The 27936-nt window shown below is 40.2% G+C and overlaps 1 protein-coding gene across 7 annotated transcripts in view; it reads left to right on the plus strand.

Moving 5' to 3' along the window:
* Positions 1-27936, plus strand: part of TENM3 (teneurin transmembrane protein 3) — a 2294790-nt gene that overhangs the window by 1784774 nt on the left and 482080 nt on the right. The window contains exon 1 of one of the 7 annotated variants that reach the window (XM_075930251.1): positions 10963-11112. The exons of the other annotated variants lie outside the window; for them this stretch is intronic. The gene's annotated coding sequence lies outside the window, so the exon portion shown is untranslated. Of the gene's footprint in view, positions 1-10962; positions 11113-27936 lie in introns of those variants that run through there. 7 annotated transcript variants of the gene reach the window in all.

The following is a 27936-nucleotide window of genomic DNA, read 5'->3' on the forward strand; positions in this document are numbered from 1 at the left end:
GTTTACATTATTCAGTTAATTTTTTTAATGTCATTTCTTTTAAAGACACTGCAAAATAGCTACCACCCAAAAAATAGTTTTCATGAACAATTCAGTAGTGAAGAGAAGGGCTACTTACATCCTTTTCCCATCTAGGAGTAAAGAATTTGTATTTAAGATTGGCCTGATTCTTGCCAATGCCATGCTGGCTGCACTTAGCTCTCAATACACTGTTACAGTAATGCTGTTTCCCTAATCTTTAAAGCTTTTTTTAACTCCTGTTTTTATTCTAATATTTTGTCTGAGATCCATATCTTGTGTCCTCAAATTACTGCTCTTGTGAATAACTATTCTTTCCAAGGACCTATCTGATTGTCCTACACCAAAATAAAAATATTGGTTCCTTCTCTAGGTCAAATCCCCTTGTTGTCGGGATCCCTGCCCACAAAGTTCATGTAATGGGCATCTGTGCTTCATCTTATCTCTTTTACCTGACAGTTACATGCTGATTATCCTCAAGTGTGCATATTTCTGGATACATTTAGTGACTCTTCTCTGTTTTTTCTTTCTCTGCTTGTCTTACTCAAACTCATGTCTTTGTTTCTAAATACTTCAATTGGAAGTGTTTCTCTTGAGTACAAATCATCATCTTCCTCTGTCTCCCTCTCTCTTTAGACTTCCCACTTGTTCCTCTTATTCATAACGTAGGTATCGTCTCTAATCCCTGAACATCTCTCCTGGTATATTTCAGACGTCTGTGACTCTGTCTGTTACCTAAACACCATTATCACTATTCAGTACAATGCTGCCTTAAATTATGTCATTGCTGAAATCCCTGATCTGTATCTCCATCTCCTTTCTTTTCCAGTTGTATTTCTCCTGTCTGTAGCATTCTCCTATCCAGTTCTTTGTATTTCCAATACACTGTAATCTTTCCACACATATAAAGATGCATATCTATGTCATCCCCATTGTCTGATATATCAGAAAATATCAGAATTGAAAAAGGTACAGTGAAAGGCAACAAAAATGATTAAGGGATTAGAACAGCTTTCATATAAGGAAAGATTAAAATGACAGGGGTGTTTCAGATTGGAAAGGAAACTGCTAAGTAGACATACGGTACAGGCGTATAAAATGAGAAAATTAATACAGTTAATGTCGTCGTCTTCTCCTTCTTCCTCCTCCCTCTTCCTCAGAACTAGGGGTCACCCAATGTAATTAATAGGCAATAGGTTTATAGCAAACATAAGGAAGTACTTCACATAATGCACAGTCAACCTCTAGGACTTGTTTTCAGGGGATGTTCTGAAGGCCAGAAGTGCAGCTGATTTCAAAAAAGAATTGGACAAGGACATAGAAAATAGGTCCATCAGTTTCTATTAATCAAAATGGTCATAAATGCTCTGCTCTGCGTGTCCCTAACCTCTGATAGCCACAAGCTGTGAGTGGTCAACAGGAGACAGACCTTAAATCATCACCCATTCATTCCTTTTAAAACACCTGGCAGTAGCCAACGTGCTTTATCTATCTCTAATTTGTCTGGGTTTTAAAATATAAACTGATTTTATTGCAGTGAGTTCATAATGTTGCAGGTTGTCCTTCAGACTTTCCAGAATAAACAAAACTTATTTTGGATACTCAGTCCCTCCAGTAACCTTGCTTAAATCTTTTTATATATCTACATAAACAGTGTAAATTATTTGGTTCCTTGAGCAGTCTCTTGATATTACCATTTGTGGGCTTAAAGTGGCTTCATCATGACCTTCTGGAATCTTGTGGTGAGCACTGTTTGCCAGACAAAACACCTATCCCTACCTCTCTGTTTTGATAGAATTCTGCATGTGTAAAAGCCAACAACTCTTTGATTCCTTCTTACTGATCAAGTTGTAGTAAACTTTTGCACAGACCGTCAACGGTATTTAGGCTTCTAACTTCCATTGATTTCAATGGAACTATCATGGCAGATCTTGGTATTTGCATCCTCAACTTTCTTCCTTTGTCTGTCTTTGTCTTGTTTTGTTAGACTGTCGGTCTGCTTCATGTAGGAAGGAATGAATAGAAGGAAGCTGCCTGTATGAAACAGGCATTATTTGGACCCATGAAAATGGCAAGGCTCTCCATATCCCTTCAGGCCCAAGTGACTAGTGGTCTGTGAACCCAGCACTGACTCTGCAGATGTACTTATCACAGATGACTTTCTGCATTCCGTATGTGGCACCAAGGTCCTTGCCTGAGTGAACAAAAACCCAGTATTGATAATTAAACACTGCTTCTGGAGAACTGATTGCCTGAGAAGTTCCATGCCCAGCATGAATGGCATCAGGATCTTCTGATTTGCTAACGCTGATGCTGAGGACTTCAGCTCATTGACTGCTTAACATGTAGCAGTGTTGCTGGCTTTGTCCATGTAAATGGAAATCAGTGCTGAGGGTCATACTTCATTACTTCTGGAGCTCCACTTGCTAAAGTGAATTAAAAGCACCAAAGTCCTCATATCCTTTCAGATTAAATGTTCAGCCTAATTAAGGCTAAATTTATCTTAGATAAGCCTGAATTCCACAAGCCCCATTCACCTGCAGGGAGGTAGGTCCTATGTTTTGGATATTCTGTTTTTAAATTTGATTATCTAAATGAGAACAAAACTACCTACAAATTCCCTAGACTTATCGTGGATGTAAGAGTGAAATGAGGGGGTCACTTTATCATAGCTCAAAGATTAGGAAAATTAATTGGCCTCTATATATGATTATGACTTGGAATGTATTCAGTTACCTGGAGATGTTGAAGTGTATTGAAGAAACTTCAATCACTGATAAGTAACCATTATTTAGAGTAGGATTAAAGTGTCATAAAACTACCTTGCAATGTTCTACAATAAATGTGTAGATGTGTCAGGTTATTTGACGTGAGCCTCTGGATAGTCACACTCCCTACCTGCTTTCTTCACATCTTTGGAGATTTGTGTTAACAATTCATGAACTCACTGAGGTAACTGAAAGGTCATGTGGGCCATTGCTCCTTTTAAACCCTCAGAATTCTACCAGTGAGTGTGGTGTTTGGCTACAATATGCACAGATCTCTAGATTTACTAGACGTCCGTACAGGTGCTGCATATGGACAGAAATGTGTATTAGGTACTAATGTACGGATGGTCACCCTGAATTTCCAGTTACTAATAACAACCTTCATTTACTGATTTTTTCATTAAAAAGCATCTCTCTGCAGCTCAAATTCTCTTCACTGTATATCATGGGAAACATGAACAGAAGAACTTTCCCAAAACCAAGGGAGCAGATCTGCGTTAGGTACAGATTTCCTTTCTTTTCCCAGTGGAATTCCAAACTTCATTCCATCCGTCCCTCCTTGAAAACCTGGGAAAAGGTCTTTGCAGCATGATTTGCACATCTGCTGTTTCATGACAAGTGGGGAATGAATTTTAAAAGTGTGGGTCCTTGATGAAGAATGCCCCACTAACAACTCCTTCTGATCTAAATTAAGGGGACTGCAGCTGAAGCGCATTTGCTGACTGCAGTCAGCAGAACTGGGAGAGAGGTATTCTGTCATATATGTCAAAAGCTATTTAGAGTTTTCACTTCAAACAGAATCCTTAAACTCCATCCAAAAATCAAAAGGCAGACAGTTCATGCCACAGAGCTTTAGTGTTGTGTACATCCAAGAAACTCTTCTAGAGTCACTGAACAAACATAGTCTCTAGTAACTTTTAAGTCTGCTAAGCTTTTCAGATTCCCATACCCTAGATCTACCTTAGCTATTACAAAATGTTAATTAGATATTTAAAAGGAAAAATATTCTTAGCAAATCTTTGAGAGACGTGTAGGCCTCATAGTTCAGTTGAAAATTTAAATTTCTTTCTCTATTTAAAACATGTTTCTGATTAAATCTTTGGGCTTTTGTGAATTGCATTTTAACATTTTATGAACATGTACAGACCTGTAATTTATCCAGAGGAAATTGACTACATCCTTAATGAACCACAGTGTACACAGTTAATTATGGAGAGAAGTTGCTTCTGGGATTGTAATTGGTTTTCTAGCTTTCAGAATAAGTGCCATGCATTTAGACTGAATAACAGCTTAAATATCTTAAGCTTACACGTATTCTGTTTGTACTTAACCAAAAATTCCTATGTTATTGTATACAAGACAAGGATTTGGTGTTAGATGCTCTAATAATTGTTGTGGTAAGGGGAGTATACCTAATAATATAAGATTTTATGATAGAATTGGTATTAAATGGTAATACTAATGACTTTGTAGGTGAATGATACTAATTTATTTTAAGATTATTAGTTATGCTTTCTCATGTCAATTAATTTGTCTTCGATTATGACAAAGACAAACAGTATAATCTGGAATTACTTAACTTGCCTATTTACAGAAGTGAAAAACTAGCTTTGACAACTCAAATCATCAAGTCAAGTTCCTCAGGGCATGGCATTTGCTTTAGAATGGATCGTGAAGCACTATAAAGACATATTGTGCCATATATATTTCAAAAATATTTATTTCCATCTTTTTCTGTTTTACTTAAGAATGCAATGTCTTCTGTAGCTTTGTGTGAGACTTATGGTGACCTTGGACATTTAAATAATGTGCTTGGCATTTATTTTGCTGTCAGTCTGAAAAATGCTATGTTGTACACATTTCTGAAAGGGTGGTGAGAAGATAGAGAGTATAGAGGCTGAATTAAGAACCTTTCTTTATCCTTTTATAGAGTTTGGTTCCCACAAATCAGTGAGAGTGCTTCAGTGCCCTAAAATTAGTATTCTAAGATCATTTGTGAACTTTGGTTTCTTAAGTTAGAAGAAGAGCTTTTCTCGTCAAGCAGCAATACTGTGAAAGTCATATGTCTCCCAATACTTGGTGAAATGTCAGAAGCTGATACTATAATTTATCTTGGCTCAAAGGAAAAAAGTGTTAAAACAAAACATGAAACTGTTTAAAGCACGGGTGGGGAAAACCTTTTTTGGGTTGGGGACCACTGACCCACACAAAAAAAATCCACCACGAGCTGCACACGTGATGTGGCCCCTGACTGAGAATCAGAAAGTCACTCCCGACATTCCCCTCACACACCACAGCGGGGCGGGGCTGCTAAATTTTGTATGCTTCAGCCTCACGGAGGAGTGACAGGGGAGGGAGGGTTGCATTGCTAGCATGGGCAGCCCAGTGCTGGGGGAGGGAGGGAAAGCTCTGAGCCTTGGAGGCCAGATCCAAGCATCTGTCAGGGATGGTGTAGGTGGAGCTTGGTCCTGCCTTGAGGGCGGGGGGCTGGACTCGATGACCTCTTGAGGTCCCTTCCAGTCCTATTATTCTATGATTCTATGATTCTAAGCACAAGCAAACTGGGGTCCATATCTGGTCCCAAGGCCTTAGGTTCCCTGCTCTTGACTAACAATGAATCAAAGTATTCTTCTTGTGTGATATAACCCAAGAGATAGGCATCATAGCTTTTAGGTGCGTAGACGATTACAGGAACAACACTGCAATGCACAAAGATTGTGTCAGGCATTCAGGCTCCCTAGACAGTGAATGAGGTGCCTTAGGATGATGAACAAAAGCCAGAACAAATAGGTGAGGAACTACCTAAGCTATCCAGTGTGAGAGATGCTGATTAGAATGGTGAGTGCTAACCTCTTCCCTCACATGGCACATATATTCAGGCTGCAAGGAGACATGCTTTGATCTATGACCCTTCTGGAGTTACAAAAGACAGGACTATGCAGCACTTCAAAGACTAACAGGATGGTTTATTAGGTGATGAGCTTTTGTGGGCCAGACCCACTTCCTCAGATCAAATTGTGGAAGAAAATTGGCATGACCATATATACCAAAGGGATACAATCACAAAAAGTGAACACATATAAAATTGACTAATCAGATTTTAGAACGGGGGGGGGGGGGGGGGGGGGGGAGAGAAGGATGAGGGGAGAGGTGATAATGATAATGATATTAGAGGTGATAATTGGGGAAGCTGTCTTTGTAATGGGTAAGGTAATTAGCATCTTTGTTAAGGCCCATTCGTAAAGTGTCAAATTTAAGAATGAATGACAGTTCTGAGGCTTCCCTTTGTAGTCTGGTGGTAAAGTCTCTTTGAAGCAGGATGCATGTAGTAAGGTCGTTGAGACAATGCCCAGTCTGACTGAAATGGCTACACCTCTATTACTCTTCTGGAGTAATAGAGATGCTTGACACTTAGGCAGTTACTTGACCGAATGATTTAGAGACCTGCCTCACTCCACACTGAACTGCCCACCTTGTATCTGTGAGCCCTGTGGTTAGAACTCTCTGCCCCAATGACTAAGTAAGTACATATCCACACTGGCCAGAAGGAGTCAGAGGGTGACTCACTAGCCTAATAGTTCGGACACCCACCTGAAAGGTGAGACCTCTGGGCTTCAGTTTCCTTCTCCATTAACTCTTTCATAATCCCTACTGGAACAGCTTCAGCAGGAGAGTTGGATTGAGTTCAGCATGAGAATATTCCATAGCTCAGTTATTATAGCACTCTCCTGAGAAGTAGAAGGCACCTGTTCCTCTGCATATCTTTCCCCAGTTTGTGAATCACTCTAAGATTTAATTGGGAAATAGGTGTCCCAGATATCTAGGTGCAGACAGCAGTGTGAACACCCAGAGGCAAAAACTAAGGCACCTTAAGAAACTTGTACTCTGAAACCTAGCTGCAGAATGAGCTTAAACACCTATGGTGTTTGGAACTGAAGTTTTGTGAATCGCATGGGGGCGTGAAACAAGAATTTAGGCATCTAAGTATCTTTGTGGATGTGGCCCTACTCTTTAACATTTTTAAAATATATACATGTAAGTGATGGCTAATTTATTCATTATCATTTCCTTTTGCGTCTTTATGAGCAGTATAGTTTTAGTTTAACAGTTCAGGAACTCTTTTAACGGTATAAGTAGCAATCCTTTTGACGTGTAGGGTGATTTTGTTTGTTGAAGTTTGAAAGCTTTAGGCCATAGAACTATAGAAACCTATCTATCTTTTTTTGTATCTTTTTTTTTTTTTTTTTTGAACAATTCCCTGCACTCATAACTTTGCAGCCACTTCTAAAGTAAGATAAATGAATTTGTGGTGGTTATTACATGCTAACTAGCGTGTCTTAAAATTCTGGTGTAGATACAGTGCATTGCCTTCATAACTTGCTAAACAGGTCTCCTTAAAGCCTAGATAGGCATTGTTTACTTGAAATGTGTGTTTAGAATATAACTTTGCAGCACTAGGTGACCAGGGAGTCTTGGCCCCAGCTGGGGAACCCCTGGCTGCAGCGGAGCTGCCTGCAACCAGGCAGCCCAGCCAGGAATCCTGGCAAACCCCTGCTAGCAGCAGGGCTGGAATGACCCGGCAGCCTCTGCCAGGGAACCCCCTGGCTGAAGCAGGGCTGGCGGGAGGGTGGCCCTAGAAGTGGGGTGGGGTGACTGGGCACCTGAAACCCCAGGGAACATCCTGCAGCAACGGGGCTGGCAGCGGCCAAATGGTCCCCGCCGGGAACCCCGGTAGATCCTGGAACAGTGGGTAGGCAGCAGGGTGGGGACTTGTGCCAGGTCAGTGTTAGGGGGGCAGCAACCGGGTAGGGAGCCCCAAGGAGAGGAGCTGGGCAGCCAGCAGGGGAGCACAGACCTCCCGTGGTACAGCAAACTCTGTAGTGTGGGACAGCTCAGGTCCCAAGGGTGCCAGACCAGGGAGGTCCAACCTGTAGTTGTATAACACAATCCTGACCTGAGATATGTGCACGTGCTTGATAGCTGATTTTGCACAATGTGTGATGATGCATTGTCATGTAAATTCAGGGAAATAATCTTGCTTTAAAACATAAATGGTAAAATAAAATATAGCTGCAGTCTTCTGACCTACACCATTTCCAGAAAGCCATGGTTGCTGGCTCCTCATCAAATCAACCTCTTCTCTCTTGTAGGGGAAAAAGGTCAGGCTGCTGTGAGAGACCAATAAACTAACCCTCTCTAATGGGGATAGAATAAATACAGCTTTTCAAGCAGCATCAGAACTATCATTCTCTAGAGCATCAATGTGGATAAAGTGTCTGGAAGAAAAATATCACGTTTTCCTTTTTCTAAGCAGTTGTAGTGCTGAATATCCTATCACTTTTAGTGAAGTCAACAGAATGCAGGAGCCCTGCATCTCTGAAAAAGTCATGTTACTTAGGTATTTAAATAGGCCCCCAAATTTGAAAATGATGGCACAGATTTACTGCTGTGTTCCCTTGTGTGTCACCTCTAATGACTTTTCCCCTCTTTTTAAAATAATACACAAGAATGTCTTCATAGGCAAGCCAATTATCAGAAAGCAGACCTCTTTTTACAGGTACAGGCAGTCCCCGGGTTACGTACAAGATAGGGACTGTAGGTTTGTTCTTAAGTTGAATCTGTATGTAAGTCGGAACTAGCGTCCAGATTCAGCCGCTGTTGAAACTGATCATTTTCAACAGCGGCTGAATCTGGACGCCAGTTCTGACTTACATACAGATTCAACTTAAGAACCCCAGGCATCCCCAAGTCAGCTGCTGCTGAAACTGATGAGCAGCTGATCCCAGGAAGCCCGGGGCAGGGGCTTCCTGTAGTCAGCCACTGGTCAGTTTCAGCAGCGGCTGACTTGGGGACACCTGGGGCAGAGCAGCTGGGGTGCTGCTGGGTTGGTCCAGTGGCGCCCAGAGCAGCGCTACGGGACCAACTGGCAGCGCCCCAGCTGCTGTACCACAGGCGTCCGGAGCAAAGCAGTGGAGCACGGGGGCAGCGGGACAGCCCAGACGCGCCGTGGCTATCCTGCTGCCCTCGGGCTCCGTGGCTTTGCTCTGCTTTGCTCCCCGTCCCCCTGGTCTGCAGACCAGGGGGACGGGGAGCAAAGCGGCGGAACACGCGGGCAGCGGACAGCCCAGACGCGTCTGGGCTGTCTGCTGGCCGCGTGCTCCGCCGCTTTGCTCTGCTCTGCTCCCCGTCCCGCTGGTCTGCTCCCTGTCCCCCAGACCAGGGGGACAGGGAGCAGAGCAGAGCAGAGCAAAGCGGCGGAACACGTGGCCAGCGGACAGCCCAGACACGTTTGGGCTGTCTGCTGCCCACATGTTCCGCTGCTTTGCTTCCTCTCCCTGGTCTGCTGGAGACCAGGGAGAGGGAGGGCCCCGTTCGTAACTGCGGATCCGACTTAAGTCGGATCCGCGTAACTCAGGGACTGCCTGTAGTTACAAAAAGTACAGGAGCCTTCTATACAAGTATATTCCTCTTTCTCACATGCCTTTCTCCATGACTTTCCAGGTTTTTATTTTAGGATTTACATTTTTTAACAGAGCCTCTCCAAAACTCAAGATTGTTACCCTTATATCTGTTTTGAAAGGGACACGATTGTCATTATGAGCATGTTGTTTAATGGCTAAAACCTAACGGCAGCTAGTCTCTTTTGAATTCTGTGTGGTTTATTCATATTTGCAGTCTCTCCTTCAGTGTTAAAAATAAAATGAGAAACTGGGCAGAATAGCAACAACTGGGTTGAAGAGACATGCACAGCGAATGACTTGAAAGTCAGATAATTTGGTAGTGGTTTCAGATTGTCTTGTAGAGAAGCCGCTGTCAATCTTAAAAGCAGAAATGACTACAGTGAAGACATCAAAATATGATAATTATATCTTAGCATATTTTTATTTCTTTTCTTTTTAAGCAGTGTACTAAGAGGATCCAACATTTAACAGTAAAAAAGTTGAGGGGAAATCATGACCAAAGTTTAAGATAAAAGACTGATTTGAGCTGCCAGCATAGTAGCCTTTAAGAATCATAACACTACTTTATCACTTGATCCTTTTTCTAAAGGGAAACTGCCAAGATCACAAGGCTACCACCTGTTATTATCTTGGAATCAATATATCCTTTGTAAAATACTGTACATCCTGGCAGTTGGTGTACATGAAAATAGAAAACTGAGAACTGCATTTTTTCAGAGCAATTAATATTGGTACCTGATACTCTAATATTTGCGACATCCCATCATGCACTGTTTATTTTATCTTGGAGGGAAGGGATGAATATATTTCATCTTCATCTTTTGCTAATAAATACAAATTCATCTTTTATTGTGTATTGCTCAAAAAAACTAACAAAACAAACAGAAAAAAATCTCTTCAGTAGGCGGTATTTGGTACTAAATATTTCTTCAGTGTAAATAAAATATTTTCAGTAGGTAAGATAATCACTTCACTAGAAATTCATTTCTATTTTCTCTTTGACTTCCTGAATCTTAATGGAAAGATGGATCATGGCTTAACTTAAAAAAAAATCCCAAAGCAAAATTGTGTCTTGATATTTATATAGATTTGCAGGGCCTAAATATGACTGATATTTATTGTATATTTTATACATGGTTCAAGTTATTAAGCTCTTTTTTGTGGCAAGTGGTTCCTTTCAATCAGGCAGGTAATGTGTTGGTTTCACTATTGCCATAGCCAAAACCTCACAAGAGCAACTCTAATTTGGACCCACAGAGACTTCCTTCCTCCTCCCTCGTAATACTTACTGTTTGTAGGTGAAGACCCCTGGTTATCTTAAGCTTACTTCCTTTTTGGTTTTTATTTTAATATTGTAGATTGTTTGAAGAAGGTAATAGATGCACGACAAAACCTTAGCTTTTGTCTGAGCATTTGCATTACATTTCCTGAAAAATAGCTCCAGTGTGGCATTTGGAGATAGCTTTATTTCAGGGAGGCAGAATTTCTTATAGGACTCAAAGATATTTAGGTAGCTAATGGGTATTAATATCTTTTAAAGTTCTGTACCTTTGTGTTTTCTATACACGCGTAGACAATTGAACCTACATTTTTCCTCACCTTCTGCACAGTTTGTCAGCTTAGCCCATCTCTGTATTTATAGAAAGAGGAGCCATAGCTTCACTGCCAGTCCAGTTCCTTTGGAGAATTGTGCACACTTTTGGGGAGCAGAGAAGGAACTCGACAACAGGAGAGGATGACTCTTAAGAGATCTTGAGAGGGAATTGTGCCCAACTCTGAAGAAGCTTCCTCTATCTGGATCTGACCACACTACCAGAGTAGTTGTTATAGTTTTCACGGGTACAGAAGGATTAGATCAGTTACAGGTATTTCTACAAAATGTTTTGAAATCTGTGTTTAACATTTATTTAAAGTGAAGATTTCTAGTTTTAGAATGAATTTCTGCAACTTTCCTTTAAAGGTAACTTGTAGAGGAAATGGGCTTTGTGGCCTTTTTATGTTTCCCTATCTGTTCCCTTTGCTACATAAAGAAGGCCTTAAATATGTGTGATTGTTTTGTAAATGAGGATATTTTTTATTTACATTAGAAATTTTGGCTTTGTATACTTAGAAGACTGTAATAGGAGAAGTGGGAGGACTATAATGACACACGTAACTAGGTGTTCAGATCTGATTGAGAGAGGACAGACTTGAGTAATTTTAAAGTAATTTTAACTTGTAACTGATTTCCTTCTGAAAGGCAAACATTCATTATGTTTAAACAGTCTGTTTAAAATAAAAGCTTCAGAGGGGTAGCAGAGTTAGTCTGTAACTGGAAAAACTTAAACTACAAATAGTTTAGCAGCACCTTAAAGACTAACAAAACATGTAACAAAACAAGCTTATGATACCATAAGCGGGTGTGTCTAGACTACAGGGATTTTTTTTAAAAAGTGGCCTTTTTTGAAAAATCTTTACCTACGTCTAGACTACCGCCACGTTCTGTCGACAATTAATCAAAAGAACGCAGCAGTTTTTTCAACCACAGTAAACCTCGTTTTATGAGGAATAACACCTTTTTTTGAAAGTCCTCTTTTGAAAAAGGGCGCTATGTAATTCAAACTGTGCTTTTTCAAAAGAGCATCCAGACTGCCTGTGTGCTCTCTTTTGAAAAAGTGGCTTGCTTTTTCACAAGATCTGGTTGTAGTCTAAATGCTCTTTTTCGAAAGAGGCTTGCATTCTAGACATGTTTTATTAGTCTTTAAGGTGCTGCTAAACTATTCATTGTTTGAAGAAGTTAGAAAAAACTGTCTAGTATTTGAGCCCTTAAACTATACGTACTTAGTTCTGGAGGGAAAAAAAATAAAAATTGAGCACTTACATATGTAGAGTTTGGTTTTGGTGGTTCCAGTAATTGTCTTACTCTCTGACATGTATCACTTTCAGATGAAGCTTCATGAATATAGACAGCTTTTCAGTTTACTCTTTGTCAGAGAATTAAAGGGTGAATGTCAGTCAGTTTGCAAGCTTTTTCTAAATAAAGCTACACCGGTCTAGTGACAAGCAGTATTCTTTTGTAAACAGTAGATTGTAGCTTTCATATGTAATTTTAATATATGTTATGTATGTCACATTTTTACTATGCAGTCAACCCATCTTATATGGTTGAAATATGTGGACTAATATCTATCAGTTTTATAATTAAACAGGTGTATTACGTACCAGTACTGGAAATGGCTGCAGAAAGCCTTAATGCAGATATTGTGTTTTATAACCATTGATATCTGTCATTCCGTTGTGTCCTTATTATTTTTCAAACCCTAAGCTAAATAGACTAGCTGCTCTTAAGGAGCTGTCAGAAGATGCATGTCAAATGCTAGGTGTATCATGCAATGAGACCAGTGTCAGGGTGGAAAAGTCAGTGGTTGGGGGGAGTTGAAATAAAGAGTCAACTTGTTCTCTCAACATTGTCTTTACACTGAATGGAACAGATGAGATTCTGAATTATTCACAACACTGAAAGCTTATAATTGCCAGGAATGGTGACAGCAACAGAGTATAGAGACAAGCAATTTTTTGTCAAAATGTCTGATTTGGTTACACATCAAAGGATTCACATCACAAAACTGTCTTTGGGATTTTGGTTGGCTTTTTTATTTTCTTAAGTCCAGATGTAGAATCTTCCCTATTTATTTGTTATCTGTCTAGGAATCTAGGTCAAAGAGGGGCAAGTTAATATTTAGCAGCACCAGAGATTTTCAGCACTACAGTAATGGAACAAAAAAGGCCTGAGAGAAGGATTTGCTATTTCAGCAAGTAATCTTCTCAAAACTCTGTTAGAAAATTATGTAACAAAGCAGATCTTCTGAACCCATAATATGGTAATTAACTTCTTCAAATTTTCTTGTCTTTTTACTAGACTTGGGTAAGGCACTATAATTTTAAAAAACCTATTTCCTACTATAGGTAGTCACAAATGTAGTTTAAAACAGTAATATCAAAATCTTATACCATTAGAATCAAGCTGGTTTAGTGTGTATCTTATATTTTGATTTTTAATGCTTCTCTTGTATTTATAACTGAAACAGTGAAAATAACATTCACTGAAAGTTACACACGTGAGGCTGTACAGTGAGGCAAAACTCTCATTGAGGTCAATGAAAATTTGTGATTTAAGAAGTGTGGGAAGAGGATCTCAGTCTTGCTTAAAGAGACCTGAATTTAATAACATTCAATATGAAATTTAATTCATTTGCCACTCAAATTTTAATTTAAAGTTTTCCCATACAGTTGCTTTTAACTATTTTTTTATAATTTGTGAGAAGCCCAAAATAAAAATCCCAATATTCACTTTAAAGAAAATGAAGATGATGATGGGATTTATTTACTCTACTTATTATCAATAAAGTAGAAGTTTCCATGACCAATATTACGAGCTTTTGTGTACTGTGTTGCTATGAGAGCCTAGTTACTACCATTACACCACACTGCTCTCTCATATCACCTGAAATTGATGCTGTGAGTTAGAGCCATGATTAGGACCTTACCAATTTCATGGCTGTGAAAAATGAAACATGCACCATTAAATAAACTCTTCTCCATGAAATCTGATTTTCCTCCTGCTGCTAGGAGCATCCCAGCAAATGAACCCTTAGCTCTGGCTGGACTGGGAGGGACAGGACTTGTTCATCCCCTGCATAGATGCTCACACCCATCTCCATCTCTGGGAATCTCCTGCAACTGCAAGAAACTGTGCGGTTGCTGTCTTCAGAGTCCAACTCTGAAGGCAGCGCAGAAGCAAGGATGGCAATCTAATGACCCCAATAGAACAGGCTTGTGAATACTCCAAAATTCATGTTTGGGTCAGGATCCCCACAAGTACATCATTATGAAATTTCAGATTTAAATATCTGAAATGGTGAAATTTAACAATTTTCAAATTCTAAGGCCATGGAGTTGATACTGCAAATTTGATAGCTCCCTATTCATAATATGTCATATCATCACCACTACACTAAAAGGTTCCTGAAGTCTAGGGCTGCGTCTAGACTGTCTACACTGGCTGCTTGAATTTGCGCAAGAACACTGTCGATCTAATGTAAGATTGTCAATGTTCTTCTGCAAATACTATGCTGCTCCCACTCGGGAAAAAGCCCTCTTGCGCAAATGCTTTTGCGCAAGAGGGCCAGTGTAGACAGCTAAAAACTGTTTTGCGCAAAAAAGCCCCAATGGCGAAAATGGCGATTGGGGCTTTCTTGCGCGAAACCGCATCTAGATTGGCACGGATGCTTTTCTGCAAAAAGTGCTTTTGTGCAAAAGCGTCCGTGCCAATCTAGATGCTCTTTTCCTCAAGTGCTTTTAACGGAAAAACTTTTCTGTTAAAAGCATTTGTGGAAAATCATGCCAGTCTAGATGTAGCCAAAATGTGTGGGTGTGTCAATGGAGGAATAATAATCTTTAATAATTCACAACTGCTCAAGAAATCACATTTCTGAGATACTTGTAGAAGTCCTTTAAAGAAAACTTTATTTACCTTAACGAGTTTTTCTGTGCAAATAAAGCAGACAAGCTGATCTGTGATGATATATGTTTTAGCATAGCGTACAAAACAAGTATGAGTCTCAAACGCATTTCTCCTTCACTAGAGAACAGCTTTTAGTGAATTTTGTACTAAATGTTAGTGATCTCACCAAAATGAGCTGCAATTAAGTAGATACGTGCAAGGCAGAAGCATGTAACGTTAAAATGTGGGAAGTTCAATTAAATATGGTTGAACTGAAACCAGAGCAAGTACAAGAAATAAAAATAACACTTGGTCAGGAAGAAGCAGCAGCAATAGTCACTTGAGAAGTGTCAGCAACTATTACAAACCTTCACCTTTGGAAAATATCAGGATATCTGGAGTGGTACGGAGGAGTTCCTCCCCAGCAAGACATGTTAGGAAACACCATACAGGGTGTTGGTGGTTATTGCTTATCCTTTTTCCTGTGACCAAAAATGTATCTTACACTTCTGGAAAAGTGCTTTCCCTAAGGAGCCCACGATCTAAATTTGACATGACCCAATGAGAGATGGTGTTAAACATAAAGAGGAGGTGGGGGAAGTAAGGGAAAGGGAGATAGTAATAAAATGTGAGATCTTGAAGTTTGTTAAAATTTGGTAGAAAAGTACAGTTGAGTCTTTAGGAGAGATTTGAAAGATGTGAACAAATTTATTTATGCTTTTAGAAAAATACTTAAAACATGAGGGCAGGGGACTGGACTCGATGATCTCTCGAGGTCCCTTTCAGTCCTAGTATTCTATGATTCTACATATGTTTGCTCTAGTACATTTTTGGTATAAAACCATAGTGGAAGTTGTTTTTTGTATTTAATATCTGAGATAACTTTGGGAACATAGTGTCCTGTGTAGGATATTTTTCACCACTTAAATAACAGACTTGGTGACTGGACTCTAATCAGGGTGGAAGTTCTATGTTTTGGAAAATATTGTGTGCTGGAGCCTCATTAAATGTAGTAAAGAAGGCTATTTGAAATAATTCAGTGGGCAGATAAGTTTAAAAAGGTCAAAATTACATGCATTTCAAAATGGTGCTTTTCAGCTATGCTTAAAATGGCAGAATATAAGATGTTCCTGGAATGGTAGAGCATAACTGGAAGGACTCCATAATCACTTGGACAATGTTCAATGTCTTCCTTGGGGAAATGTACCACTATGCTTTATCCTCGAAGTGTAAACTGCCTTGTTAAAGAAAGATTGAACTATCACATGTATGAAAATAGTTGAACCCTGCTCAGTCCTTCATTCCTTAATCCTCAAATTGAGAAACAAAGAATTGTTTTCCTTGGGTTCAAAGCAAGTGCCCCATGAGGTCTTTCAAGTTTTTAAAAATATATTATGTGCTTTGTTTATTTAAAGTGCTATTTAGTGATAAATTAATTTAAATAACTCTCTCAAAGATGACCCCTTTCTCAAGCCCCATTATGTGTCCTGTACTCAACCTTGAATGTTGTGGCTGATTGCCCAAGATGGTTCGGGATGTACTCCATGTCTTTTACAATTGTTAATTTAACCTATTAAGGGATAGACTGGGCCACATGCTATTCTTGTTGCGCTGGGTGCTATACAAACACAACACAAAGATGGTCTATGCCCCAGACAGCGTCTGTCAGGCTGTTCCCCACTGTGGTACTTCGAGTGCAGAAGTTGGGGGGCCCCACAAGAAACTTAAAAAATAACTTGTCTCTTTAGGATTCTGCTTAAAAACTCCAGAAGGTCACCAATTCCCTGACCCTGGGTGGTATGCTGCCACCACCAAGTGCAAAACCCATTTTTCTGAACCCAGGAAGACTCACTTGCTTTCCATGGGGTATCCCAAGCTTTTTACCTTCCTTCAGGAGAGAGCCTGAAAACAAAATGTCATTTCTAATAGCTGACTCAGTCTCAGGCACATGCATAGACCCTTCTGCTTTGTAGGACACAGGAATCAGATCATAGCCTTAACAAAACAAAATGTTATTAACCGAACAAAAAGACATACTTGGTAAAGCATACATGGTTGCCAGCTGTTACAGAGCAACTAAGAAAAACAGATTAAAGCACAGAGAATTGCTTCCCTGGGATTTTGCTTCAGTTACAGTGTACGGGGGCACGGGAGAACATGGACTCAGCACAGAGAAATTTAACCAAACAACAAAACAAAGAAAATAACCTGATTGTGTCTGTCTAAAACCATCCCTGATCACTTACATATCTGTAGTTCCAAGGTTCAGTCCTTTTCTAGGCATGGGTATCCCTGCCTGGTTCAGTTAATCTTTTTTTCCCCTAGCTCCTGGACTGAACTCAGTCAAAAGAGCTGAAGCAGGCAGATTCCCTTTCAATTAAAATCTCAACACTATCTTCCCATAAGTTCTCTTGACTCCCTGCCAACACTTCCTGGATCCCAACTGTTCTGGGTTTAACCCTTTCCAGGCAATTTAGTTACTGAATAACTGGGATGTCTAGAAAAGGATAGTACCCCTTCCATCCATCACAGAATCTCAGTACAATATATTTCCTTTTATATGAAAACCCATTATCTGCACCTGCACATTATCCAAATCCCTTCCTTGTGTTCCATGTATGTCAGGCTGGGGGACAATATGGCATTTGGATAATGTTGACGTTTGGAGAATAGAGCAGTGCACCCTGTCTAGAACAGTGAGGAGGTGCAGATCCTGGCTGTCAGAGTCCACCCTGCTGTTGAACAGCCCCTGTAGCAGTGCAGGAAACCCTCTGCAGCCCTGTTGCCAGGGAGGAAGTGAGCACGGCAATGACAGCAGAGCTGCAGAGGGCTGCCTGGGTTGCCATAGGGGTGGAGGTAAGAGATGAGGGCTTGCTTGGATCCGGCCCCCAAGCACTGGGGCCTGCACTGGTGTCCCAGCCCCCCTGCTGCCACACCACAGAGTTAGAGCACACAAAAATCTACTGAGCTAGGCCCCTCAAGGTTCTACTTGGCAAGGGAAATGTGTGAAGTGTCTTTCTCTTCAGTTGGGAGCCCATCAGTGAGGGTTTTTGTTTTGTTTTGTTTTTGTTTTTCACTTGTGTGCAGTCCCTGACTGATTTTTCTGTTGGTCAGAGACCCCAGCCCAAAAAAGGTTCCCCACCCCTGCTTTAGGGCCAGTCATACCAAATCACTGTAGGCACAAAGTGCAAGGAAGGCTGAGATCCTGGCAGGGCACAGTCCTTACCGGAAGTCTCTGTTCTGCCCCATGCCTTGCTTTCTGCAACTCGGCTGCAGAAGAGACAGTAAAAGACAATAGAGGAATATGGGAAAAAGGAGAGTTTTAAGGAGGAATTTGAAGAACAGTTATTTAGTTTTGTGGAAGTTTGCAAGTTAACCCTCCCAAGTGTAAAGTGTGGGAGAGAGTCTGAAGGCTTGTTTGGAAATTTAAGAAGTGGGTGATGGAAAGTCAGTTGCGTCCAAATTTTCACACACCCACAGAATCTGGGACTTCATTTGTAATATAGCTGTATTTGACAGGTTGGACCATATATAAAATTTGTTAAGAAAACTTCATATAAAGGCAACAATTTATCTTTTTCTACATTCTATTAAGAAAAAGTTTCTTTATGTATTTGGAAATTATGAAAATATGACTGATCTAAAATTGGGTTATGCCATACCCTTTGTTTAACTACTTTCCATTTCTGTTTTAATGTGAGTTTTGAGCTTGATTCTACTAGCAGAGTCTAAATACAGCATTTGGAGCAAAGATATAATGCACGTTCTTACTGACTCACCTTTGCTATACATATTTAATAGATATTTCTACAAAACCACTAGAAGTATGCACGACAGTTTCTCTCCATTAATTTCCAAAGTCAGTATATATCTTTGCTTAGGCAAGTGAAACAATGATCTATAGAGAACCCATACATAAAAACAACTACAAATAAAGATACATTGGGGATTGGGAGCAAAGTATCACAGTACAGGTGATATATGCTAGGAATAAAAGGACAAATAGAGAGACACAGCTCAGGGAGCAAATGATGATATCAGACTCATAGAGCAAGTTAGGTTTAAAATAAAAAAGAAACGACAACTGGAGATTTCCTATGATCTTTGATCAAATGAGAGGTGTCCTCCTTGAGTGAGATCTTCAGTTTTGGACCCAGATGGATCAAACTAGCCATGGAATATTATCAGTAGCTAATGTTACCAATAGCAATATTGTTTCCTACATTCTGAGTCTTTGAGTGCTGGAGAATCCAAAGTATTGTGTGCCTTTTACAGTTAGGGAAACTGAGGTGTAGAAAGATTTGAGACTTCTTTTTGTTAGCTAATGATGAAGCTGGGAAACAAGTGCAGGTTATTTGTTGTCTTGTCCTCTGCTTCATCACTGAACTTTCCAATCTTTATTGATAAATACATAGTTAGGATAACTTGCTACCTTGCTGGGATACATTAATGACACTTACTAGTCTTCAGTGGTAATTTTTAATATTTTTGTACATATATGAGAACACAGTCCTGCGAGAGAGAAGTGGTGGTGAGTTTGGTGAAGTACAGAGAGAAGAAATGAGAATTCTTGAAACAAGGTTGCTTCTGACTCTGTTTTGTACCACTACAAATTATGGTGGTGATTTTTGTTTTCTGTGATGTAATAAAGTTAATTGTAATTGCACAGATGGGTTCATAGAACCTGGAGATCAAAAAGGCATACAGTATTAAATGGATTTGTCCATTCTCCTAATAGTGTGATATTTCTCTTTGTGGTATATTCTTTAGTGTTTTTTGCCCAATCTCATTTTAAATGGTTCAGAGCAGTAAGGTTTCCACAAGTTTCTTTGGAAGTTGTTCCAGATCCAAATAGATATAACTATAAGGAACTTTTTTCCTGGTAATCAGAATTTTTCTGCTGTTTTTTCCAGTTGTTCTTCCTTTGACTATTCTAAATGTTACCTCTTGTTCATATCTTTCAAATACTTTCATACTTTTCCCTTTTTGTTTTGGTGGCAGCTCATGTCAAGATCATAGAATCATAGAACTGGAAGGGACCTCAAGAGATTATCAAGTCCAGTCCCCTGCCTTCATGGCAGGACCGAGCACCATCTAGACCATAATAGTCTAGGTCACCGTGTCTCAACTAAACACTAACAAATACATAAGTAGAATCAATCTGATTTATTTGTAATAGAATTGTTAAAATAGGTATTAGAGTTGTGAGTTGCTGCATGCATTAATTTCATTTGTAAAATCTGTGGTATGGTAATATGATGATATAGGTAATATGTGAGTGGCTGTATTGTGAGCATCTTTGATTGTATAAGTCATGAGATGAGAGAGACAGATATAAAATAGTGTGACTTGCTGATAGGCAGAAGGCAATACCTTCTTTGGATAACAGAAAAGGTCCATCAATACCACATGGACTATTGTGAGATGATAAAAAGGGCAAAAGACATTTGTTGCCTTCCCCCATTAAGATGAAACAAAAGACAGGACTATGCAGCACTTTAAAGACTAACAAGATGTTTTAGATGAGTCACGTAAGTGAATTCCTCCTGTCCACTGAACTTGCCACTCTGAGCACAAGAGGTAAGTGGTATAGCTACCACTAACAAAAAGGAACTCTGTCTATGGTATTTGGATCCTAGAAGGGGTTAGTTTTTTCTGGGCATAAGCAAGAGGTCCCTTGTACCCAGCCGCTTAGTCAGGGCTAGTCCTCGTAGACATTTGTTGAAGGTAGAAGCTTCTATTACCTTTGGAAATGTCAGATTGTAATTCATTTGAGTATATGTTTTTCCTGCTTTAACCTCATCAATCACTTTTCCTTTCCCTACTTAATACATCATTATAAGACTGACTACACATGTTGTCTTTGGTGTAAGATCTGAGGTGCAATGGCCCTTTGGGAAAGGATGTAACTTGATTATTGCTGTGATTCTTCATGCTAGGTGCCCTACCTCAAAGGTATGTTTATCTGGGTAACAAGATAGAGCAGAGTATTCGAGGGGCTGTCTGTGACTCCCTGCTTAGATTGTCATAGTGCCTAAGGTGTGTACACTTGATGGTTGGTTCATGAAATCTAAGTGTAGAACTCTCAACTAGAGATGTTAAAAATGTGTTTATTTTTGTAAACATGCTTATGTTTTTTAATAGCATGGGGGGAGCTGGTGGCACCTGCGAGAGCCATGAGCTTAAAAGGTGGCTTCCTCCCCATGCAGGGAGTCTGCGTGTAACCCTGATGGTTACGTGCAGGTGACCACAGGCTCATCAGTTAGCCATGTGCATGGGTACACATTCAAACCCCAGTGTGGGGTTTGTCCAGCTTCTAACATCTGCCCTGAGGTAGGTACTCAGTCTTGAATCACTTTAGACAGTTTAAACCAATAATGACTGGTTAGATTTTTTTTTTTTTTAGGCTGCATGTGCAAAAGCATTGCATCAGAGACCAGAGCATGATTGTTCTTATGCAAAAATGAGTGGTACCATGCCTAGAGTACTGTTCTTCATAAATACATTTCAGAGATTCAGAAAAGAACAAAACAATCAGTGAGCTGGAGAAAGTGAGAGCAAGTTTGTGCTAGTCCTCTGTGTTTGCACAAAGTGTGGGGAAGGGAAAGAAGGGACAGGGAGCTTCTTGCACATCTGCAAGGAACTGGGCACAGTGCCACTGCTGACCATCTCTCTTGACCGTAAACTGAAGTATGACTTCACCTCTCTCTAATCTAAATACCATTGCTGGTATTACCACCAGTCATTGCAATTTCAGGGGGAGGCTCAGTGGTTTTGTCCCTACATGCATCTGCCTTCATAACTCTGACTGATGTGATGTGCTCCTTCACACCACCCCAGTACAGAGCAAGGCCTTCAAAACACCCTACATTTAGGAAGAAAGATTAGAAGCACTGTATGTATTGCTTAGCTACTCAATGTCTACATGGGGATTGTTTCTAAGTATTCCAGGGTTGTAAACACTCTAAAGGGAGAGGAATTTTTTAAGGTAATCTAAAGAATATAATGAAGAAGAATAGAATGAAATTAAACAAAGGAAAATGTAAATGGGAGGGCAGAAAATATCCAAATAGCTTAGTTTAGATTCTGGAATGGCCTTGCAAGGGAGGATGTGAAAGTATAATTATTTGTACCTTTTATAATGGGCCTGGAAAATGTAGGTGGAAACACTGTATTGCCAAGTGTATGGACTAGATGGAAATTTGAGAAAAGAAGCCAAGGATTTGAATTGGCATGGAGATTAAACTACACACTCATCGGTAGAGCTAGTTCCTTTGGAGCAAAGCGAGACACATTGATGAGTACCATTGTGGAAAAGATTGTGATGCTGCTGCTTCTTTTGCTGTACCTATTCTGTAGATAAATTAAAAGCCCTGGAGACTAGTTCTCAATCTGGCACCTTTCATGAACGCTAAATACATTTAGAAAAAAGTACAGTTCAAATTCAGTAGAGCAAGTAAAATCACTTCTGATATTGACAGTACTGTAGAATTTGTGTTCAAATTAATTTTGGATCATGCAGTACAGTAGACACTTATTAAATATTTTCATTATACAATGAATGCTGCACAACTTAATTAGTAACAGTTGAATGTTTTTTCAGATCAGCTTCCCACTTATTTTATCGAGATACTTTTGTAAGAATACAGATGACATATCTTCAAAGGTCGCTTTCAGATTTTTACACATTGACTTGTTTGACATAAAAACCTGTTTCGCTGTAAACATGTGGAAAGAAATTGTGAAATGAGCAGTAGGGGAGGGAGGTGGGGAAGAAACCTGCACAAAAGAGCATATAGTCTATGGCCAGTTAAGTTTGTGTTTGTTGTTTTAAGTGAAAGTAGTAAAGAACTGAGATCTAATATCCCCAGGTACTATTTGCTCATTCTGTTCTGCTGGAAGAACCCCGATTACAGGCTTCTGGTGATAAAACTGCCCTAGGAGTGGAGCCAAAGCAGTGCAAGCCACCAGCAGGGCAGGCATTACAAAGGGAAGAGGAGAACAGCAGGAGGGTGTTCTTCCTATTACCTTCTAGCAATCACCTCCTGCCCAAGGAAGGAGCAGCATAGAGGAATATACTAGAAACAGTGGTTTTGAGACATGGAGAGCCTGATTCAAAGCTCACTGGAAAAAAAAGACTAAAATTTGGCTTCAGTGTGGTTGGACTCTGGCCCCAGGTCCAAAGTAAATTTAGAGATTAAAACATCTTAAACAGAATTGATTCTGAAGGCATTTCGAGTTTTCCCCCATCTAATGCCCCTCCCAATCTTTGTTCTTCTCTCAAATTCCTCTATAAATAATTTCACTTAAATTTCTTTCTCTTGGCGATTTTGTCATTGTGCCTGAGACTGGCAGTAAAAATATTCCTAGTGTAATGTAATTAGATACATTTTTCTATTCATTGTATAAGCAAGGCAGAATTATAACTTCTTGGTATTACAGTAAAACTCCAATAGTCCAGCATCCAATTGTACGGCACTCCTGATAGTCTGGCATCAAAATGGCAAGAGCCTAGTGAGTGAGCTTTAGCAAAAAATGAGTCACAAGGTAACAGCGGCAGCAGCTGAACCGAGCGAAAAGGGTAAAAAAGGGTTAAACTAAAACATCACAGTATACTGTATACAGTATGAACAATAAAAAGGGTTAAAAACACTTTATATACAGTATATAATGTATACAGTATATATATATAACCATCTTATAGTACCTCCTGATAGTCTGGCATGTCCGATAATCCAGCACCACCTAGGTCCCAAAGGTTCCGGATTATCCGAAGTCTACTGTACTAGGTTTTTATTTGGGTTTTTTTGGTCCATACATAGTATTTTTTTGCCAACCAATGAGAATTTCTTCAGAAAAATATAACTAAAAAGTATGAATGCAAAACAAGATTTAAAATGTTGTAATCAAGATTTCTTGCTTGCTGCTCTAAATCATCATTCAAATTGGTAATTTAAATCGTAACTTTGAATCAGCATTTAAATCAACAAGCAGAAAATTTTGATTTGAATCTTTGATCAATTATATCACTTTGATTTTAATCTTGTGTGGTAGAAAGCGTGATCAACAGGCAAGGAAGATGATCCTGGAGGCTGTTTTTGAGCTGATAAAAGGAGACCATGCCAGAGAAGAGGAGATGGCAGAAGTCATGACAAGAATTATTGAAAAAATGCAGGCACAAAGGAGAGGAAAGGGTTTTGGAAAAATCCAGAAAGAAGCACATAATTTTCACACAGCTTGGATACATGGTCTACATAAATTTGTTCGTAATGATTATACTGATATAATTTAACACTTACATAGTGCTATACATTGCCAAAACACTGTAGAAAAATTAATTAATCTTGTTATGAGGGTAGGGGAACAAACATTATAATACTTTCACTTGATACTTTTAATGTTTCTTCTGGTGTGCCTGAGCCTAGGAGATTAATTCTGCAGGTCAGCATTAAAAAAAAAATTAAAAATGGTAGCATGCCTACCATGCCTGCTGTACGAACTACTGAGTGGTACATCTGAAGAAGTGGGTTATACCCACGAAAGCTCATGATACCATCTACATGTTTTGTTAGTCTCTAAGGGTATGTCTAGACTACAGGCTTCTGTCGACAGAAGTTTTGTTGACAGATACTGTCGACAAAACTTCTGTCGACAAAGAGCGTCTAGACTACATTGAGTTCTGTCGACAAAGCAAGCTGCTTTGTCGACATGGTAGTGTAGATGCAAAGGACAGTTTACATTGAATAACACCTTCTGTCGACAAAAACTCTGTTGACAGAAGGCGTTATGCCTCGTAAAATGAGGTTTGCCAGCGTCAACAAAACTGCTGAGTTCTGTCGACGTTATGTCGACAGAACTCAGCGGTAGTGTGGACGCAGGTATAGTTTTGTCGACAAAAGTCCACTTTTGTCGACAAAACCCTGTAGTCTAGACACACCCTAAGATGCTGTTAGACTATTTGATGTTTTTTAAGTTTACTCAATGTTGGAATGAGGAAAAACCTGTTCATAGAATCATAGAGCTGGAAGAGACCTCAGGAGGTCATCAAGTCCAGCCCCCTGCTCAAGGCAGGACCAGTCCCAACTAAATCAACCCAGCCAAAGCTTTGTCAAGCTGAGACTTAAAAACCTCTAGGGATGGAGATTCTACCACCTCCCTAGGTAACCCATTCCAGTGCTTCACCACCCTCCTAGTGAAATAGTTTTTCCTAATATCCAACCTAGACCTCTCCCACAGTAACTTGAGACCATTGCTCCTTTTTCTGCCATCCGTAACTACTGTGAACAGCTTTTCTCTGTTCTTTTTGGAACCTCCCTTCAGGAAGTTGAAAGCTATCAACTCTCCCCTCACTCTTCTCTTCTGCAGACTAAACAAACCCAAATCCCTCAGTCTCTCCTCATAGGTCATGCCTTCCAACCCCTAATCATTTTGGTCGCCCTCCACTGGACCCTCTCCAATGCGTCCACATCCTTTCTATAACGGGAGGCCCAGAACTGGACACAATACTCCATGGCTGTGTCTACACTGGGCCACTTATTCCGGAAAATCAGCCGCTTTTCCGGAATAAGCTGCGAGCTGTCTACACTGGCCCTCGAATTTCCGGAAAAGCAACGATGCTCTACTGTACAAAATCAGCCACTAGTCCGGAAAAACTATTCTGCCCAGATTAAGCCACCTCTTTCCTGTTAAAGCGACGAGGAGTCCTGTGGCACCATATAGACTAACTGAAGTGTAGGAGCATAAGCTTTCGTGGGCAAAGACCCACTTCGTCAGATGCATGTAGTGGAAATTTCCAGAGGCAGGAATAAATATGCAGGCCAGGATCAGGCTGGAGATGACCAGGTGGATCCAATCAAGGAGGATGAGGCCCACTTCTAGCAGCTGATCTGGAGGTGTGAATTCCAAGAGAGGAGAAGCTGCTTTTGTAGTTAGCGAGCCATTCACAGTCTTTCCTGTTAGTTTTCTTTCCTTTGTGCATTTGGCCTTGTATTATGTGTCTTTCCCAATAATCCAGCCATGCTTTTTCTCCCCAATCTCATCTAATCATACTCTTGCCCTCATCTTTATCTCCTGGAGGCCAAACCCTCTGTCAATAGAATGACTCATTGACTCTTCTGTTAGTCACTGTTATCCTTCATTCATTCATCATTCTTGTGTTTCAAATAAGAAAATAGATGACCACATCCTCAGTTAAATGCCCCCAAATGAAAATAAAATGATCCCTCCCAAAGAAGTCAGGTTCAATGTACACTGTCCTGCAATCAAGTTCCCTCAAAAAAATCCTTGCTAACGCAAGTTGAATTTCGAACAGAAATCTATTTAAGTAATTCCTCAGTCGCGTTAAATGCCCCCACACCTAATATCTCCTTATAGGTTGCTCTTCTTCCACAGTTTGCCTGCTGCTGCAGTCCCCAACCCTTCTTCCTTGATTCCAGGCCATACTCTTCTCCCTTGTTTGTTCACTTCTTAGAGTGTCTATGTATAGTGAACAGCTGCTATTGTCACTATTTTTCTCTAAAAGCCTTGGGCTCTACTAGTGGGGCCTGACATGGGACAGTAATGGCCACAAAGCTTTTCTTGGTGATGATCACATCATCAGAGGGTAGCATCAGCTGGGGGAGCTCTCCTGGGGGAGCTATGAGAGTCTCTTTGATAGTTTTAAAGAGATAGGTGTCTCAATAACAACCAAATAAAATGAAGCAAAATGCAGGACAATGTAGCACTTTAAAGACTAACAAGATGGTTTATTAGATGATGAGCTTTCGTGGGCCAGACCCACTTCCTCAGATCAAATAGTGGAAGAAAGTAGTCACAACCATATATACCAAAGGATACAATTTAAAAAAATGAACAAATATGAAAAGGACAAATCACATTGCAGAACAGAAGGAGGATGCGGGGGGGTGGGAAGGGGGAGGAAGGAAGGTAAGTGTCTGTGAATTGCTGATATTAAAGGTAGGGAGAGTGGGATGTTTGTGAGTTAATGGTATTACAGGTGATAATTGGGGAAACTGTCTTGATAATGGGTGAGAAAGTTCAAAGACTTGTTAAGTCCTTGTCCGTAAGTGTCGAATTTTAACATGAATGACAGTTCAGAGGATTCCCTTTCAAGTGCAGATGTAAAAGGTCTTTGTAGCAGAATGCAGGTGGCTAAGTCATTTAGAGAGTGTCCTTTCTGGTTAAAGTGGCAAGAAACTGTTTTCTCTTTGTGATCTTGTCTAATATCTGTTTTGTGGGCATTAATCCTTTGGCGAAGTGTCTGAGATGTTTGTCCAATGTACATAGCAGACGGACACTTTCGGCACATGATAGCGTAGATTATATTTCTGGATGCGCAGGAATATGTGTTCTTGATCTTATAACTCACTTGGTTAGGTCCAATAATGGTATCAGCAGAATGAATATGTGGACAAAGCTGGCAACGGGGTTTGTTGCAAGGGAAGGTACCAGGGTTGGTATTAGTGTGGTATGTCCTGTGGTGGTTGGTAAGAATCATCTTGAGGTTAGGTGGTTGTCTATAGGAGACTATGGGTCTGTCTCCCAGAGCCTCTTTGAGTATGGTATCCTGTTCCAATATAGGCTGTAGTTTCTTGATAATGTGTTGGACAGGTTTAAGTTGGGGGTTGTAGGTGATGACAAGTGGTGTTCTATTGTTGGTTTTCTTGGGTCTGTCTTGAAGTAGATGGTTTCTAGGTATTCGTCTGGCTCTTTCAATTTGCTTTTTTGTTTCTCTGGGTGGGTAGTTGAGATTTATAAATGCTTGGTAGAGATCCTGAAGCTTCTGGTCTCTGTCAGTGGGGTTAGAGCAGATGCGGTTGTATCGAAGGGCTTGGCTATAGACGATGGATCGTGTGGTGTGTTCTGGATGGGAGCTGGATGCATGTAGGTAACTGTATGAGTCAGTGGGTTTTCTGTAGAGAGTGGTGTCTAATTTTCCATTGTTGATTTGTACGGTGGTGTCCAGGAAGTGGATCTCTCGTGTAGAATGGTCCAGGCTGAGGTTGATGGTGGGGTGTAGGTTGTTGAAATCTCTGTGGAATATCTCCAGTGTTTCTTGGCCATGTGTCCAGATCATAAAGATGTCATCGATGTACCGTAGGTAGAGGAGGGGTGAAAGGGGACGGGAGTTGAGGAAACGTTGTTCTAGGTCAGCCATAAAGATGTTAGCATACTGTGGGGCCATGCGTGTACCCACAGTACACCACAT

Source organism: Pelodiscus sinensis, chromosome 5 (genome assembly GCF_049634645.1).
Source record: "Pelodiscus sinensis isolate JC-2024 chromosome 5, ASM4963464v1, whole genome shotgun sequence".
Classification (NCBI taxonomy): domain Eukaryota; kingdom Metazoa; phylum Chordata; order Testudines; family Trionychidae; genus Pelodiscus; species Pelodiscus sinensis.